This window comes from Anguilla rostrata, chromosome 3, assembly GCF_018555375.3.
Source record: "Anguilla rostrata isolate EN2019 chromosome 3, ASM1855537v3, whole genome shotgun sequence".
Lineage (NCBI taxonomy): Eukaryota > Metazoa > Chordata > Actinopteri > Anguilliformes > Anguillidae > Anguilla > Anguilla rostrata.
Genome location: NC_057935.1, coordinates 18,532,183 through 18,545,746, shown reverse-complemented (window position 1 = coordinate 18,545,746; position 13,564 = coordinate 18,532,183). Strand labels below are relative to the sequence as shown.

At 39.4% G+C, this 13,564-nt stretch overlaps 1 long non-coding RNA gene across 1 annotated transcript; it reads right to left on the bottom strand.

The window, feature by feature from the left end:
* Positions 1 to 424: 424 nt before the first annotated feature.
* Positions 425 to 12,883, bottom strand: LOC135250398 (uncharacterized). The gene is made up of 2 exons (XR_010328917.1): positions 12,742 to 12,883; positions 425 to 1,204 (listed from the first exon to the last, which is right to left on the bottom strand). It is a non-coding gene; the product is annotated as an uncharacterized LOC135250398 (long non-coding RNA).
* Positions 12,884 to 13,564: the final 681 nt, after the last annotated feature.

Here is a 13,564-nt window from a genome sequence, read left to right as displayed (position 1 = left end):
AGAATGAGGATATCCAGATTCTCATGAAAGCAGTCCTCCGTCCTCATTTCCTGACCTCCTCTTTCCTTTCACGTTTCCTTGAGACAGAATTCAGATGTGACCCAGGGAAAGGCCAGTCCTTGAGTTGGGGGGTTGGAGAGTAAAGGAAGAAATCCAAGCTATGTGAAGGGGAGAAGTCTCACAGTAGAGTTTAGGCGTTTCTATGGTTCATGCTGGCATTTTTGCTGTTGTTAGCAAGTTGGAGTTGCTAAAAACGTTTGTGTGAACATGTGTTTGTGAGAACTGTATGTAACGGACACAAATCCGGTGGGGATCCAGAAATGCATCTCGCCTGCAAAGAAAAGACAGGCGGAGGAAACATTGGAAGCAAGTCGGAAAATTTCACACAATAAAAAAATAAGCACTGCAGCCAAAACAGTTTGACTTATTGAATGTGTCATTTATTAAACACAATAACATTTAAAAACATTTTGAAAAGTTTGGCTTAGTTACCCCAAACGACAAAAAAAAAAAAAAAACTATTTTTTAAAAGTTTAGGCAAAAAAGAGCTGGTGCCAAGCCATTAGGGGCACATCTGACAGTAGCTGTGAATACAAAACCAACTGTGAGTGTGTCTGGTGGGAATGTGTGTGTGTGCATGTATGCGTGTGTATGTGTGTGTGTGTGTGTGTGCTTACAGCTCAGTTTTGTTCCAACTGATTTTATCAATGTGTTTGTGTGGAGTTTCCTACAGGTGTCTTTGACTCATTTTATGGATTCAAACAGAGCTTTAACAGCACCGTTGAGCTCAAAATGCCTTCCGCAAAATGAGGGACCATTGGGCAAATGCCTAATCATCCTCTTTAGTGTTAATGAAGTGGCTCCATGTACCATGCGCCCACATAGCTCCTGCTGTAGTAAGCTATTAGAGATCTCGCTGGAAGGGCGATCAGGAAGAGGATTACGGTATTGATGTGCCTGCGGTGATGGCCACCTGCTGTGGAAGCCGTAAACCCACTGCCAGAGGATGGATTTAGGTCCGCGCTGTGACATCAGGTTGCCGGGAGACAGCGTGTAGAGAGATGAAGCCTGACTGGAGTTTTCTCCGGCAATCCCACGGCATCAGAGGAGTGTCGGCGTAGCATCTGCCTCTCTTCACACAAGGATGACACGTGGGATTCCTTTGCTATGCGTGGCTTTTCTCCACCTCACCCCCTGCCTACATCTTGGAATACATTAACCAAATATGAGAAACAAACAAAAGCCACAACAAAGAGAACACTGTGGATATTCACAGATATGAACCTCAGCCTTACAGACTGACTGATCAACCAAACAGGAAATTAACCCAGGAGTAGCATATGAAAACCCACCTTTCCAAGCTCCTTATTATGCAACACAGAGATTGTCTTAGTCATTATCATTAATACCAAAAAGTAAGCATTAAATAGAAAGGAGTCACACTTCCCAAGAATAAACAAGCCGTAAGAGAAAGGAGAATGCACGACAGGTAGTGTTGTTACCTTTTTAATTTGACTTTTAACGATGGACTGGCTATTATTATTATTATTATTATTATTATTATTATGTGTCTTTCAGAAAGCCAACATAAGAAAAAAATACATTCTTATGAGATCCAGCATTTAGCCTCTTTGATCATTGGTCATTCATTTCTAAGATGATTTGTACATATCAAAAGAGAAATAAGGGTAGAGTAATGCAAGAAACAATTCCAGCATAAGATTCAAAATAAAACCGGGGCATTCTGGCATCACTTTCAGAGTTACGAACATTTCAGAGTTGCGAACCACCCCCATTCCTGAAGGGTTCATGTCTCAGAGCTTCTGTTGTATTTTCTCCTTCAGTGGACACATTTCACTGCAATAACACCCAGTCCTGTTCTCAAAAGGCATCATTTGAAATGCCTCGCAATTTATTTCACTGCCCGTTCCTTGTTGTTTGCTTCTCCCTTTACGATCCATTACTACGTTTAAGCATCGTTTTTACCAGTATCCTGAAAATGTAATAATTGCCTTCATTAAAATTGCATGTGGGAGGGCTGGATCTCATCATATCACAGGAATATAGCTTGCGCTTGTATGGGCCTTAATTGGACACCTGAGAGTTGGCATTAACACTTTGCTGTTATTGCAGTCTGGGACTCAGCTGAAGCATTAATGGGAGATGAAAATAGCATTATAATCACTACCTACCCAGATCAAACATGGACCTTTCTGGCATTAATGAGGTAATTTTTGCATGTTGTCTTTGTCATTATTGGGGGTCGATCTGTCATGGTTGGGGGGATGGGGTGGTACATTTAATCAACCCCTTTTAAGTTTTGGTAGCGATGGGTTTTTACCTTTGTGTGCCCATTGTAGGTCATATGGGAAAATACTAAACTGCGCCCAAGTTATTGTTAATTTACAAATATACAACTCATAAGCCAGTTTTATTATTGTATGTACTGTGCAAAACTGCAAACCGGTGCATTTGCAAGCACGCTGTAATTTGACAGGTAATTACAAATATGTAATGTAGTATTACTTGTATGTGTGGTTTTATATTCTTGGTATTTAAGTTTAAATTTAATCTACCATATGCATTCTTTTTGAAGGAAATGTTGTTAGAGGTTTATTCAAATATGCTTTTATTCATCTCTCCCCATTGAACAAATTATATGCAGCTGTCTCAATTAACCTCAATCTGTAGTTTAATTAGTTGTTATATGCCTCGTTTAACATGTAATTACACTTAAATAAATAAACCTGAATCTGTTTATGTTCCAGATATGTTTAAGTAAGGGATAATGACCTCAGGGCTTGGCATTACGCAGTTTGAATGTCCAACGCGGAGGTAGTAAAAGCCCCTCCTCGAAGGGCATTCAGACTGTGTTTTGCCCAGCACTGAGGTCATTATCCCAATTATACAACAGCATACAAACAAAGACCATAATTAGATTCAAAACATGTATTTCAAAACATGCAATTCTATTGCAATGGAAATGTTATATAAGTATCTTGCACATACCCCAAACCCCATAACAATTACTGTAGTTCCTCTCTCAACCAGGTCAGATGGAAAGCTAGTTTTATGCTAGGTTTGCCATCACTCAGGTTACCTAATAATAAAGTTATGTTTGGTTTTAAGTCAAAAAGATCCCACAGTATGTTTGTTATCACAGATAGCTAACTTTTGCAAGTATGATATTGTAACAGTTGGCTTGTGAGCAATTTATGAAAACAAAAATCATCATTGTCCGTGTTTGCTTTAATGAGGCTGACTATTGATGTGAATTACTCTAGAACAATGATTGAACCTCTGCAGGGCATATATAAAAATAATACATACCTCCAAGTCAATTAGAACTGAGTACTCAGCCAAGTCATTGTACAGGAGAAAGAATAGCATCAACTTCACAAACATTATTCTGTTCAAACAATCCAATTAACAGCAGTCAGAATCTGTGACAAATCTCATGCTAAATGCAAATAAGTAATCGTGATCTCAGCATACACAGGGTGTAACTAGAAAGAAGAGAAGGAAGCATCATTCATATTATCAAATAGGAAATGTGTTTCTTCCTACTTATTAAATAAAATGGTAAAACGTCTGTAAGGCATCCACCACAGCCTCTGTCACATGTGAACAACTACTTGAGGAAGTCAGCACATGTTTAATGAGTAATTATGAAACACATTTGACTTGCTGGCGGTAATGTTAACATGCCATGCCATAGGAATCATCACGTGCGTCACATATAAAAATACAAACTTTTTCCCAATGATAAATGATTTTCTCAGTCTTATTCAGGCTCCCATAACCATCTGGACCCCAAAGGCCCTCTCTGAGAAAGAGAAGCAGCTTAGGAGCTGGAATCACTGGGGTTGCAAATGGCAGATTAAGACTTCTGGGGGCTAGTATTGTCTAAAGCAGCTTCTTTTCCTAAATTCTTTCTTTCTTTTTTTTTTAACAGAACCATCAGTCAAGTCTTTGTATCCAAATAAGACAATGGTCCGGTCAACAGCACACACAGTCTGATGGCTTAATTTTCCACCCACAAAATGTTTCTGCAACAAACTGACCCTCTCTTGAAGATGTGCAGTGCCTTAGAATTGTGATGATCACAGAAAAGCCGTTGCAGAGCCGGTTCAATCAATAACATGCATAATCTATAGTCGCTATTATGTTAACTAGTCAAGCTGAAAATTTATATCTGGTTTTCAGGATGCACTGAAGATGACAGGGATAGAGAGGAGCGTAGTTATGTCAGCGAAGGGATGAAAAAAAATTTCTCCTGTGACTCATAGTCATTCAAGCTTTTCGTTACACAAAGTGGGAGCATTAGCACGCCAAGGGCTGTCAATCTGATGGAAATTCCACCCACTCCTAAAGAATGATCCCCACAGTGACAGACCAGCTGAACCACCAAGGACAAACTGAGAGCAAGGTGTGGGTACGCACGCATGTGTGTGTGTGTGTGTGTGTGTGTGTGCGTGTGCGTGTATGCGTGTGTGTGTGTGTAATATGCCAGTTCAGAAACTTCAGTACAGTTCAGCAACCCAAAACAGCAGCTTATTTCAAAGGAAGAGTATAGACATTGGAGAGCAGGATGTACAACTTTTCAATCATCTTGCCTCAGTCAACCATGGCCTGCCAGTAAAAACATTAAAAAGTATTTTGCACTGCATTTTACAACTTGTAGCAATATTCTTACATAAATTCAGACTTTTAATTGGGCTGGTTTACTGTACTGTATGTGCAAGGCCAGGATATCTGAGAGAACAATGACAACACTATTGCCACAAGGGAATCAACGGCATGTGGCAATGGAATGTGTGAAAATCAATGATCGCTTTGATGTAATCTGCATAAGGAATAAAGCATAGCGCCACATGGCTTAGTTTTAAGGGGCTACTTAACCACTTGTCACCTTTAACGAAAAAAAATGAATTTCTTTGGACTGGGGTGGCTACTATACTGCTTGTAAACAATATATTAAACCAGGCTACAGATGCTAGCTAGCCAGTCCATTAACTAGATAACTTGTTTGTTAGTTTGGATCTTGTGGTTGGCATCAAAGCTAGCAAGCCAAGAAAGTTAAAAGCAGAATTGCCTTTGCAGTGGCATTAGCACGAGCTAGCTGACTAGTTAACTGGATCTTTAGAGTTGCTAAATGTGCAACCAAAGAGACTGGCAACATGCAATTGGCTGAAAGGAGAGGGGGGCATAGAAAAAAGCATTTCAGGCTGAAGCTTCAGAGTCAACTGTTGTGGCAAAAAACGCATACAAGCATTCACAGTCAAATCTCTGAAAGGGATGATTTAGCTCAATTTTAGCCTTCATTGTTCAACAGGCATGGGGACCTTTTGTGAATTATTCTAATTACATGTATGGCAAAGCTCATATACTGATCCTGTGTTAATCATAGATCTACATTGGAAATCCCATCATGTAATGCCCAGTGACGATATCTGTTATTTATTCAATAGCATAGCCACAGCTAATGAATTAGCGTGAATAATGTATAATGATTTAGGAGGAACATATCAATACCTCTAATCTGAGTTTATTTTAGTCAGAAGAGCCCACTCATTGGAATAAATAGACAGCACAATTTTGTTACATTTGATACAAATATTTTTCACTGTTCTTTGGGTCATGAAATTAAACTTTTTAATAGACATTAGCCGAAATGTATCCATGCAGCAGGGTGACAAGTGTGTTATGAAAATAAAATGTTATAAGAAATGAACATCACCCATGAACATTTGCTTTTCATGTATTGCATTTAAATTCCTACGTTTTCAAGAAGCACAGTTGGGCTCCCACCACACAGCGAAGGCCTGGACACCTTTGCAGCCATGTCCACCTCCTTGAGACATACAGTAACAAACATAAGAATGATGAGCCAGCCAGTCCATTCACGCAAATCATTTATCTACAAGCAGAGCTTCAGGCAGTAAGAAAACCTGAGACTTAAATACCACAAGGGTTTCTGCTTCCACTGCTACTTGGGAGGTTTTCCTATGCCTTGACAACTTTGAAAAAATCTGGCTTTTGAAATAATAATAATCTTAACAATTTTAATGCATTTAAAGTTGTTATTGTTATTATTTATTTCACAAGAATTTTAATTACCTTAAACACACTGCATTTACAGAACTGAAAAAGCCCTGCATTTAATCATTACCTTAAACAGATAATCGTAATTCAAACGGAAAATTATTTTCCCCATAAACAGCTGCAACACGGAAATGATTCAGATAAATGACATACTGAAAAAACACAGCTAATTTAGATTTAATGGGGTCATGCATGAAACATAAAATTAAGAGTCAGTTATTACGTTCTCAATCTATTTCTGCTTAGTTTAGAGAATTCATACGATACCAGCCCCCAGAAATATCCCATTTCTTCCTTTTAAATGTTGGAGGACAATGAAACCTTGAGCTGACATCTCGTGAAATTGGGTTCTTTTTAAAGTATGAGTATAAATCCTTTAAACCATCAGCATTGCACTTGGATGCTTTCAGAGGATGCCACCGGCCAAGGCTGTTCTAATTCAATCTGGGCTGATTATTTTGGCTCCAGTGTGGCCTTGACAAATTGTAAACCAATATTTGCCCATTATTTGGAAGCTCTTTAACATTTTTAAAAGCTTTCAGAGCTCATCTGCTGGATGTTTCAGGAAATTATTTGCTGTAAGGGGTATAATAATTTCATTGTGGGTAATGGGTCGATGTGTATTTTGAAATTGTTGTCCCTATTTTGTACATAAATGTATTTCTGCTACAACCTTTAGCAGCTGAAACAGAACAGACCCCCACCTTACATACTGAAATGCTGAATGGCATTTTAATGGTTCCTAATGGCCTCTTAGAACGCTGTGCTGCCAATGCTTTTATACCTTTGGTTTTCTTTCAAACAAGAGTATGGCCACCAAGGGAGTGCTTTACTGTTTATTTCTTCCCATTTTCTTATATTTATTTATAAATAAAGACTGTTACACTTTAAGAACTAGATCTCTATGGGGGTTCATGTTATGACAAGGGCACAGAAGACAATGGAACTACAGGACCAAACGGCCGCAAAGTTTTAACCAAATGAATCGTATTGAACTTTACAAATTAGACTGTTCTGTTTTATAAGGACATTGCGGCGCAACGGAGGCAATCCTACACAACCCCACCCCAGCAGAACCCAGGAAGATGGCCCTGCAGAGAGGGATCTGCTGTTGTGTTGACGTTTAGTTTCCGATGCGTTATGAGCACAGTCAGCACTGGTGTGATTTTTGAAGTCTGCAAGAACGCAACATCGGCAAACAAACAAGGTCCTGAGGTCAAAGAAGTGCTATTGCCTGCCAATACACACGCTCCCTGCTGTTTCTTAAGTACCAGAAGTGTCACGGTTCCACATGCACACATAGGTTGACCCGTTGTGACTGTCAGTGTACACTGGAGGGGATTTCAGGGGTGTCAGATGAAATTCCTAGAGGGCCATTTATGTGCTGGTTCTGATTTCAACCAATCTGTCTGCTTGACATCCTGTATTCAACATTTACAACAACACATTTATCAAATTCTTAGCATGGCATGGCAAAAAGAAGTAGTTGAACACGAAGCAACTAAAGAGCTCAGCTTGTTAGAAATCCGAATCACTGAGCTCTGAGCCCCTTAGCAATGGACATGAAGCAGTAAAACCATGGAACTCCATCGCTGAGCTATGTATTGAACTGGTACCTCAAGCGATACTATGAATACAGCAATGCGTCCTGTTGCTTGTTCATGCTGGTTGCATCCTTTTTACTCACAGGCATAGCAAGAGCAATATTGGCAACAAAGGATTGTTTTCTTTTAAATTTATTTTAATAGCCTAATTTGGCATTGTGATGGTGTATTCCTTACATTTCTGGGAAGTAGTGATTACTGTATTTATCAGAGTGATTAAACAAGTAATGCATTATTTAAACCAATAATTTCGTACATATTAAATGCATAATACATCCACATAGAGCAATATTGGCAACAAAGAATTGTTTTCCTTTATAATTCATTTTTACAAACAATAAAATAATCAACTAAAATAACTAATTATAAGCATGGCTGTCAGCAGCCCGTGTGAGTTTCAGTTCAGACCTCTTAAGGGGAATGTTTGTGGAAAGATTGCAATGCTAATTTGGGTAAACAAAACCATTAAAATGAAAATTCAGAGAAAAGACCTGCATTTACATAGTGTTTCAGAAAGTTTAGAACCCCCTGGTGTAATGAAAAACATTTTTTAGTTCCACTGCTTCCACACAGCAGGGGGGTTTGGCCCAGCAAAAATAAATGTATTAATTAAATGGTCCTTACTGAGAAATGGAGTTTCTCTAATCCAAACTTTCACTGGGATGGACGAGGATCACACACAGGGGACACTTTTTTGATACAAATACTCAAGCTTTTAAGCAGAAATATTCCTGGATGCACTCAAGCCTGTGATTGTGTATTAAAGGGCATAAAAGACAGTCCTGCTGCTCAGAGAACCCTCCTGGTAAAAGGCTAGCTTTGCCTCAATCTGCAGATGTCAAAGGAATCGCTTATTAAGCTGCTTATGTCTTATTTTTGTTGGTTTGCGCTGGGTAGCTGTGGTATAGCACCACTCGTATACTGACAAAGGCAATCTTTGGGAGACACGCGTGGTTCTTTAGGCGCTGAAAAGAGGCAGAATCTCCGGAGGAGTGACTGACTGAAATCTTAACTGGCTTTGAATTTGGCAGCCTTTAACTGGGTGATGTGCCTCTGAGATGGGGGAAGGAATTTGTCTTAAGGGTCCTTGTCCTAACACTGGCAAATTTGGCAAGGGCTCTGCTGCCTTGTATTTCATCTGCCTCTGGATAGATTTCAGTGAGAAATGAGCAAAGAGAAAAACATGCAAGGGCCCAGAAGGGAATGCACAAATACAGTTCTGTAGCACACAACAAAAAACCACTTCACAGCTCTGATAAGTCATAATTTGCCTCGCACACTGCCAACTCTCCCATTGATTGTTATAGAAGCCTGTGATTTGTGATTCTTTGTATTTTTCCTGTTTCTGTATTGAAAAAAAAATATTTCTCTTCTGTGGGAGGTATGTCTGAAGGTCTGAGATCTAAGAGTGCAAAATATTACTTTGGGACTGAAAAATGTTTTTGAAGGAGGATATAGGGATGCCATTTTGTGATACTGACGTGCAGGGACATTGCATATCCATTTGGTTTCAATCACAGTAATTTAATCAAGAACGTACATTAAGTGCACACTGAGCTGAGTCAACTGTTTCTCTAAATCACTGTGATAAGGCTGTTAGCTCACATTCAATGTCAATACTTTCTGTCCCTGGTACCAGTTCTATCAGGAGCATTCTTTACTACAGCAATAAATAAAACCAGCATATGTACGGTTATGAGCATTAGTTTGGGAATACCACACTGGCAGCTTTACTTTAAACCAGTGGCAAGGTTTATTTTACTTTAACACAGAAGCGGCCCAGACAGCCTGACTTTGGTATGATCTGTGGAAATAGCTAGGGACCAAATAACTTTCTGCAAGACCAGATGTGTTTTTTATAGTTCCAAAGCACGCACGCCATTTATCCGACCTGGTGACCTAGAACATGACTTCAAGCCAAGAGGGGAAAAAAGTGATTTAGGTAGCGGTTCCATCTCTCCAGAAGCTTGTTGATAAGGCCAGGTTACAGAGGGGTGGTAAACATCTATAGAATGACACATGACAGTCCAGGAGAGGATAGCCTTGTCCAACACTGGCCTTATGGGTGTTGTGTGGGTCTGAAATGAGACTTGTTAAACCCTCAGCATTGCGTATTGAGGGGTCAGTATTCACAGCCGACCTCCGGGCTGTTAACACAGAAGGACTGGCGGGGGTTTCCCCTGCAGTGTGTAATTCGTCGTATTAACCACTTTTATAGATAACACTTTTCTCCTTCCTGCAACTGGTGTCACCGCTGGCCGTGCAAAGAAGATGGAAGGTTGAGACAAAAAGTGGCAATTGACAATCATAAAAAGTGGCAATTGACAATCATGTCTCCAGTCATGAATTTTCATGAGGATTTTCCAGCTTCATTTATTGGTGTGTGCACTTATCATGATCCTGGTTTGTTGGTATTCCTGGCTTCCCTCTTTTTGTTAATCTCAGTTTCATGGGCCACTTGTGCAATGCATAATAAGCCATTTAGTAGGATTATTGTGGTTGGGGTTATTGCTTTGCATAATCTGCATAAAACTTATTTCCGGTCTGAAACGGCATCAGGAGAATTTTGAAGCTAGCAAGATTTTGCCGAGCTGGGCACCAGCTTCAACCAGGACAACAGGCAACAGTTGACTGCAAATTCTAATCATACCAAACAGATACATTTTACTTGAGAAAGCATACGATGATAAGGTTTGGAAAAATGTGATTATACACAAAGATTATAGATAAAGACAGAGCATAAATACACAGGTGTATTTACAGCAAATATATATCTGTATTTATGATTCAATTTGTAATGTATATGGTCTTCTCTGGCTTCAGTCCACAAAGAAGATGAACTAGTGGCAAAGGTGGGCCCAAAGGCCACAGAGCTTCTGAGGCAAGATTTTCAAAGAGGGCTTCTCTGTTAGCTTCTGTGTGAATTGGGATTTCAATCCAACAAAACATCCCACAGCATCTGAAAATCTGAGAGAAGGAATGAACTCTTTTACTCTCACAAGATAGCCACACATTAGCAGTCATCTACACAAATAAACCTTTTTGCCACACAGTATTAAATACTTGACTTGTTTGGCTAAAAAGCAGCATATAGAATATGGATTTTATATTTCTGCTACATCACGTGCTCACAGGGATGCTCTTTGGGGGGGGGGGCGTACGTTGTCCTGGGCTGGGGAGGGAGTTTCTCCAGTGGTCCATTGACAAGTGGAATATTTCATCAAAATGCTATCTTGGCTAAAAATGTATAGACTATTGTGTTGCATGTAAATAGTCTCAATGTTTCCTTTGTAATTCATCATCATGCTGTTAAAGGTCAACACTTGATTTAGCTTTTACTTATTTTGTAAAAATGGTTTGATCTACTGTGCTGTCTCATTAAGAGTTTCCACACTTACTACAAACTTTCAAAGGCAGACTTGTTCATTCACAGTGTTCGCTTCATGTAATCTAGGATTTTTTTTCAGGCACACAGAACCAAAAAGAAAAAGGGAGGCAGTAATTTAATGAAACCTAATGGCAAAATTATTTTCAAAAGTGGGAGAGCATTGTGATGCAAGCATAGCTGACTGTAGTTGACCTCACCCACAAGAAAGTGGTTATCATGTCATTTAACAACAGGAAATCTACAGTTTTGCAAGCAGCTTGCAAATCATGTCAAGTGGATATGCTCAGAATTCTAAATTCCATAAATATATCAGGAGGAGTCAGCTGTAGTCAGAATTATAATCAGCACAACAGGAACTTACCGTTATTTTGGTTGTGAAAGTTTGTAAATACAAACCAGCAGCCCAAAACTAGTCTAACTGAGGTAAATAACTGTAGCATGCATACCTATGCAATAAAAAGTATTGTAAGTAATGGTACTCAGATGGGGAAAAAATCAAGTATTGGTATTCCATATCAGTGAGCACCAGCCCAATTCAAGCACTCAAAGCCTATAATGTAGATCAGTAATTATGCAGCTTTACATGACTGCCATGGGGATGTATGTGTTTTATGTTGTTGTTTGGTGATAAGTTAGATAATGCCACATACGGTGGAAGAGGACAGCTCAGTGGAAAGACGCCACGATTAAAAAAGATGAAAACGTTGATCCCACTGGTTTATTATGAGCGTGTTTATTATTTCAATGCATGAGTGCTGTGTTGAGAGCGCTGAAACATCTTCCTTATGTGATCCAAGGCTAGGTTTCCTGTGTCTGCATTATGACCGATTCTGTGCACAGTCTTGACTGTAGGATGAAAAAGGGGTTGGCTGGCAAGGGGGTTGAGATGAGGAGGCCCACAGGGATCATTTTGTCCTGGGCATTATGCATGGTGGCCCAATGTGTGCATTGCTCATAGTGCAGGTACTCAGTAATTGACCAGTAGTCAGATGTTACTGACACTGCTGGGTCCCACATCAGCTCATATTCTTTTTGCATATTAACTGGGTTTAGAGTGTGAACAAAAGCATAACATCACTGTACAAGCTGTTTTCCAGAAGACGCCATGATATTAATTAATTAAAGTTATTTGCACTTGCATTTACATGGATAAGAGTGCCTATTAAAAGCCAGAAACATACGGCAATGTGTAAGTATGACAGGCCCTAACAAAGACCCATTAGGTGGAAACACATTGGCTATTCTTGTTTTGTGTTCTTTTAATATTCCTGTGGAATATGCCAGCATATTTTTTCTACATCTGCCTCTTTCACATAAGATTTCCTTGGTCACCTGGAAAGTAAGTTCGGTCATTCATATTTACTCACGTTTTCAAGCTTCTTATCAATGAGCTTTGGATTCCTCCTTTTTTGGTTTAGTTGGTTTCCCTCTGGTACCAAGAGCACCTTGTTACATTCATGTTTGATCCCCTGAGCACTCAGTCTTTTCATCAGAATTAGAAGGTATCACCATATTTCCACACAGAAGACACTACATATATACTACAAGTGCCAAGTTTAACATCTTGCAATGACGGCATGGATTCAAAAATGTCTGAAAAAAAAATGTCAAAAATCTGTGATTGTGTAGTCACATTTCCCTTACCTTTCTGTTTGAAAAGAAGGTGACAGGGTGAGAGAAAGTGTAGGTCTCATTTGTGGCATTTAAATGAACCTTATAGAGGTCTATTACAGGGGGTCTTATGGAGGTCTGACTCTGGATCAATCACAGTGCAAAATAATTTATGTCTCCTGTGTTCAGCAGTGATTTTAGGGTGTGTTCATTTAGAGCAGGAGTTTTCAATCCTTTCTGATTCCAGTACCCCCACCCAGGATGAAAATAATCCAGGTGACCCCCATCATAAGTTAAAAAGGGGTTGTTATAGCATTTGCATGAACAACAAGAAAAAAGGCTTTTCTAATTATATTTAATTCATATCTATCAAGGCATTTTTCTGATGAGACCCCCCTCCATCTTTATTGCCTCTTAAATCCCAGATGTCCACATCAAATCACTAACATCTGTGACTTTGACATTAGAGATTTGAGTGTAACATTTTATCCTCTACCTCAGCCATTTTTATTTCCATGGTAACTACAATTTTCCATGTGTTCCATAACAAAATATGCATATTTCTCTCTGAGCGAGCAATTAAAAAATAAAATGGCACCATCAACTTATTTTTCTGTGGCCCTTAAAATAGGGCCTCTCCATTCCACTCAAAAAGAGCCTTTCAAACAGACTCCTAGTGGCTACAATTAACTCTGCCCCAAACACAGATGGACAGCATCTGCTTTGTTAGGCCAACTTCATTGTCAAGTACTTGAAACGTGCACCAATTTTCAATAAGCAATTACACAACAACTGGGGCTGGAATCACAGTCATGCTGTGAGAAAAAGCAGACCATTTGAGCCAGCAATTCTCCAT